The sequence below is a fragment of the Camelus ferus genome, chromosome 17 (assembly GCF_009834535.1).
Source record: "Camelus ferus isolate YT-003-E chromosome 17, BCGSAC_Cfer_1.0, whole genome shotgun sequence".
Taxonomy (NCBI): Eukaryota; Metazoa; Chordata; class Mammalia; order Artiodactyla; family Camelidae; genus Camelus; species Camelus ferus.
Genome location: NC_045712.1, coordinates 40,030,551 through 40,037,211, shown reverse-complemented (window position 1 = coordinate 40,037,211; position 6,661 = coordinate 40,030,551).

The window sequence follows — 6,661 nt, the reverse complement described above, 5'->3', positions numbered from 1 at the left end:
ATTTGGTGATCCCAGGGAAACACAGGCAGGGGAGCAGAGAAGTGGGACAGGCAAAGGAAGATAGCCAGTGAAGGATGTTTAATCAAGCAGAAATAACTGGAACTTAATCACATGGAGGAAATCTGGGAGCCAGAATAAAACATACACTGCCCTAAGGCACAAGGGAACTTCTAGGACAAGGTCATCAGTCCCCGAGAACTTCCAGGCCACTGTACTGGGCAGAGTGGCCTTCAGCGGCGGGGGGAAGCACTCAGTGAAAGAGATGAAAGGGCTGGCAGCTGGTATGGGCTGCACAAAATTCTAAGGCCACAAGGGATGTGGATGGAGCCCCAACACAGTCCCACACAGTAGGTTTTTCTCAATTCTGAACAAGGAGTATTTCGGATGTGTAACGTGGTGTGATGATGCTTGTGCCTTGCCAGACTATATGTAATAGCGTCTTTCACTGGTAACAGACTCCAACCCTACGTCCTTACAGTCATGTGACCCAGCTGGGCCAACACACATTTCCTGGTGAAGCATAAAGTGAAGTAACACCATAAGCTTATAGTTTTAATGGATAAAGCAACTTTTCTTTATAGTTTTTCAAAATAACACAAAATAAGTGGATTAAAAATATACATATTTTGGGTATGTGCTCATTTCTCAGACCCCCTTTGGCAGAAAATGCTAGCTGAGCACCAAAATCAATTCTCCCCTTTTTCCTGGTTGTTCATTGGGACGATATTTCCCAGCCTCCCTTGCAGCTAAGTGTGGCCACATCATTAAGACCTCTGGCCAATGAAATTTGAGCAGAAGTGATGTGTGCCCCAGCCTGACTCATAAAACCTCCCATACAAACTCCTCCATAATTTTTACCCCAGCCCCTAACTGAGATGGCCATGCCCAGGATGATCGAGATGGCAGGGCCAAATTAGCCCCAGTCCTTTAATAAGTGTGTGAAACAATCTGGAATTACTCTAGGCTGTTACTTCAGAAGGGAAAAAAGCCATTCTGTTCAGCCATTACATTTTAGAATTACTTATGACATCACTTTAGTCCACTCTAACTAATAAACCCCAACACCCACCCTTGGCCCTCCATGGACCCTACATAAAAAAGTCCTTCCTCAGGGGAAAATAAAACAAAACCTACACACACAACACTAGGAAACAGGCAGCTAGGATAATGTTGACCACACTTAAAATATGTACCAGAAACTCAGAAAGGCATATGAATTTGCAAAGATTTAGATATGAGCCACCAGAAAATTAAAACAGCAGAGGTAGCTTTCTATCAGGCTAAACTGAGATTAGAACTCTATAGCTTAGAAAGAGGATTAGATGAGCTCAAAGTCCCTGAAAGCCTGAGGTTGAGCAGGTGTCCACAGAATCATTCGATGAAATATGGAATCCAAGAACTTGGAGATAAGAAGTCATTTTATTCCCTAATCAGAAAGTCACATGGGACACTCTTTACCCCCAAAATAATAATGTGGATGTTGCAAACAAGTAGGAGCTGGCGGGTTTTCGATAGATAGTCACTTCATAATGGGCTGTGAAAAGGAAGTTAAGATGTTCAGGACAGATTCTCAAGCTCTTTTAACTTGGATTTAAAAAACAGAAATTATTCCATTCTCCACCCCCTAAACAATAAAATGTTGATCAGTGAATGTACTCTGGGTTAGAGGGGTCTTTGGTTAGATTATGAAGGCTTGATCATTCAACGAATGTTTGAGCCCTTACTACGTTCTAGACATTGTGCTGAGAATACACCTGGGAATAAGTCTATCTCGGGAATCAGGAAAGAGTAGATGGAAAACAAACAATAAGTACATTTTGTAATACTTTAAAATGTGCTAAATAAGAAAAAAATAGAGCAGAGCAAGGGATTGGGGTGCCAGGGGTAAAAAGTGGCAACATTAAATGAGACGGTTCAAGGAGGCCTCTTTGAGAAGGTGGGGGAGGGGTATTCCAGGGAAAGGGAATAGTGCAAAGTGCCGAGATGAGCATGTCCCTGGTGTATTCAAGAAAGAGCAAGGAGATCACTGTGCCTGGGGAGTGAGTGAGTGAGTTGGAAAGAAAAGGAAAATGAGGTCGGGGGCAGTCTGTTAATGAGGTAGTGGGCCAAAAGGAAGACTTTGTGTATACTCTGGGAGAACTGGGGAGACATTAGAGAGTTTTAAGAGAGGAAAACCATGATATGACTCACATTTCCCAGAACATTGGCTCCTATGTTGACAGTGGACTCTGGGGGAGATGAGGGCCAGGAGAACAAGCTGAAATTTAGGAGGCCCTTACAGGAATCTGGGAGAGATGATGGTGTGGTCTGGAATAGGATGGAAGCAATGATGGTGATGAGAAATAGATTCTGAATTATATTTTGACGGTAGAACCAACAGACTTGCTGATAGTTTAGAAGTGGGTGGAAAGAGAAAAGTTAAAAATGATTACACTATTTCTGGCCTGAGCAACTGAAATCTAGGAGCCTGGAAGAGCAGAACTTGGGGAAGGACTGGCAGTTCAGTTTAGGGCATAGTAAGTCTGAGGTGCCTATTAGACATCCCAATGGCAGCATCAAGGAGAAAGTTTGTTTACACGAGTGTGGAGTGCAGGAGGGAAAGCCAGGGCTGGAAGTATAAATTTGTAAGTTACCCACGCATAGATGGTGTTTAAAGTCTCAAGAGTAACACTGGATGCTATAAAGAAGTTATTGGTATTAATCTTTTTTTTTTTTCACCTAAGGAATCCATGAGTAATGTGTCAGCATTATAAACATAAAGGCTACATGTCTTAACTTTAGGATTCCTTTCCCATCCCAGTCCTCACCGCTCCATTCTTCTGGTCTTCCAAGACTGAGGTTGCCTCTTCTTTACTTTGCAGGAGAACAAAAGCAATTTGTTTAATTAGTCACATGGGGTGAGGAGCCTGGATTGGCTTCTGACCTTGTCAACAGTGTGTGACTTTGGGTAAATTAACTCAGTTCCCTGACGTTCAATTTCCTCATCTATAAACCGCAGATGATAACAGCTATCCCATAGAATTACTGTGAGGATTCCATGAGCTGATATGACTCAAGCACGTAGTACAGTGCTTGGTGTGCATATGTGCTCAATAAATGTTAGATTAAAACCCCAGGATAAGACAGTCAATGATAACGTGACTGTGAATATAACATAATTGGACCTTTGCTCTCGTTCTGGAGTGGTGGCAGGTTCACGTTCTTTTCTCGGAAGATGTATGTGTGGGAGGTGGTTATCAGTGTGTACCCTATAGTCTTTTAGGATGCTCTCTGTCAGTTTAAGCTGATGCTTTGTCATAATTGGTCTATTTCCGATACACTTATTAAATGAATAAAACACATTTTTTCCTTTTGGTCACATAGTAACTGTAAGATTGTCTGAGAGATATTGATCATACTTAACTTTCAGTTATGCAACCCCCCACCCTTGAATTTGAGGGGTCCGCTTGTGTTCCAAGGGGGTGTTAGCATATCACTGTAACATTACTGGTGGGCAGCAGCAGTGGTGGAGGCGGATGCAATGGAAGCTATGCCTCCCTGGCTGGCCCTGAAGTGGCCTGATCTTCCTCACACCTTCCACAGCCACGGACTGTTTTTGGTTGTCCACTTGGGTCAGTCCCCAGTGCGGCAGCTGGAGGGGGCTTTTATTTGTGTCCTCTCTCTTTTTTCCTTGGTGAGCCTGGCCAGAGGTTTGTCAACTGTATTTACCCTTTCTAAAAACCAGCTCTTGATTTGATTGATTTTTTTCTATTGTTCTTTTAACCTCTATTTTGTTTATTTCCTCCCTGACCTTTATAATTTCTTTCCTTCTGCTAACCTTAGGTTTTGTTTGTTCTTCTTCTAATTCTTTTAGGTGTTAGGTTAGGTTGTTTATTTGAGATTGTCCTTGTTTTTTGAGGAATGTCTGTATCCTTATGAATGTCCCTCTTAGGACTGCTTCTGCTGCATCCCATAGATTTTGTGTGGTTGTGTTTTCATTGTCGTTTGTCTCAAAGTATTTTTTAATTTCTTCTTTGGAAATTTGATATTTGCCAGGCTCTGAATTAGTAACCGTGGGAAAATACAAAAAAAGAATATCTGATCTGTGCCCTGTTAGGAACCCCAAATACAGCCCAGGACCCAAAATGGAAATGTAGAAAATAACCTGACAAAAGAACTAAAAATTGTGGTTTTATTGGCTCGAGTTCTTCTCCAAAGAACTTGAGGGCAGTGATCACTTTTGGGAAGTGATCCCACGGAACAGAGGTGGGAAGAGGAACCAGGACACCAGAAAGCACAAAACAGGGAGGGAGAGAAAGTCCATCCAAGGGTGTAATCTAGGTGGTCACCTCTGTAAGCAAATGGGCTCAGTTCCTCATAGGGCAAATATCAATAAACATATGTTGATTTTGATTTGATTTGACAAAGGGAAAGAATATCATGGTTATCTGTGGCCCAAGGGAAGCCAGAGTGGCATCTGGTGCAGAGACCTCTGCCTGATATTGGATGAGTCTGGGACCTGCCAGGACAACTGCTGTTTTCTCTTCTATGAGCCCATCCTGCCTCCATCCAGGGTCCTGCATCCTTGACTTGCAGGAGCACCAGGTTACCAGCAGCCCCAAGTAGCTCAGAGCGTATAGCTGGGGTCTCACTCACTCTAGAGGCTCCAACTGCCACCTGCTTCCTCCTAGCTGGGCGTCCAAGACGGAGATCAGCCCCTCTGTCTCAGGAGCGGGATCCACATGTCTGTCATCTGGTGCTGGAAACCAAATGTGAGAACCCTGCTCCCACCAGGCCCCAGTCAGAGGCTCAATATGACTGAATGACTTCAAAATTCTGTACCAACCTTGACTAGATCTCACGGATCGAGAGAGTGACAGGCAGCCGGTAAAGGTGCAAAGAGCATCGGACGTATTCGGCAGACAAGACTTGTAGTTACGGGTCTACCACTAATTTGATGCTCCTCTGGTCATGTACCACTTTTCTGCCCGCAGTTTCCTGAAAATGAGAAGGTTGGACTAGATGATCTCAAAGATCCCCCAGCTGTAGGATTCTTAAATTACAGAACTGGAAGGAACCTGATCTGTCAGTTATACTTCAAATAGTCTTTTTTTTTTTTTTTTTCTTAAAAAACCCTCATGGATGATAACAGCTCCATGTCTGCTCTATACCAACTGAGGAGATGGGGAGGAAATAGCTTGTGAGCTTAGCATGCATGAGGTCCTAGGTTCAAGCCCAAGCATCTCCACTTAAAAAAAAAATAAACAAACCTAGTTACCTCCCACCCCAAAACAAAACAGAACCTCACTAGGAGACAGGTCCAGCACAAACCTGGCATACACTTTGATCATTTTTTTTTGTGATTGAAATTTTTGAGGTAATTGTAGATTGACATTCAATTATAAGAAATAGCATACTTTGCCCAGTTTCCCTTAACGATAACATTTTGCAAAACCTCAATATATCACAACTATATTGACGCTCATACAATCCACCCTGTCTTCAATTTCCTCAGTTTTACTTGTACTTATGTGTGTGTGAGTGTTAAATTCTACGTAAATTTGATCACCTGTTCCAAAGCCACAAGTTCTAAAACCACAAGGATCCCTTGTTTTGTCCTTTTATAATCACTTCTTACCTTCCTCCCACCTCACTTTATCCCCCTACTTTATGATTTTTCAAAATCTTTTTATTTGGAAATAATTTCAAACTTACAGAAACATTCCAATACATCCTGTACCCATATTGACTGATAATATTTTGCCCATTTACTTGAACTTTTTTTCCTTCAACATGTTTTTTTTCCTGAATCACTTGAAGATAATTTGCATACATCACACCCCTTTACCCCTTCACAGTACTTCAGTGTGCATTTCCAAGAACAGGGATATTCTTGTACATGCCCATAGTACAAAGTTATCAACAGCAGCAAATTTAACATTGATTCAATACTTTAATCTACTATCAAGATTCCAGTTGTGCCATTGGGATGTCCTTTACATCATTTTACCCTCCGCCCCATAGAGAATCCAGCCTAGGACCAGGATTCACATTTAGTTGTTGGGACTTTTCAGCACTCTTTAATCTGGAACATTTCCTAAGCCTTCTTTTGTGATACTTACATGTTTGAAGAATACACCCCCTGCCTCCTTTTAACAGACATTCCTCTTCGGGGTTTGTCTGAGGTTTCATTATCATTAGATTCAGGTTATGCATTCTCCCTGGGGACATTGCATAGGTGATGTGTTCTGAGGACATGATAGCCATCTGCTTGCATTGATGATGTCAGTTTTGATCCTGGTCAATCAATGTGCGGTTCCTCTGCCCCTTTGTATACTGAGTGTTTCTCTCTTGCTACTAATAAGTCTAAACCACCTGTGGGGAGACACATTAACCCAGATAAACTGCTCCCCAATAAAATCCCCCCTAGGGTTGGCATCCATTGATGATTCTTGCCTAAACCAATCTTTACTATATGCTTTGTCTCTTCATGTCCTCTTCTAGTAATGGAAACCAGGTTTTCTATGGTTTAGGTTCCCTGGGTCTTCGATTCTGGTCTGAGTCTTCTCCGTGTCTTCCCAATGTCCTCGATGACCTTTGGGCAGAGACTAGGCCAACGCTGTGGACTCAGCAGGCTCTACTGGAAATGAGATCATGTGTGCTGCTCCCTGTTAAACCGTCC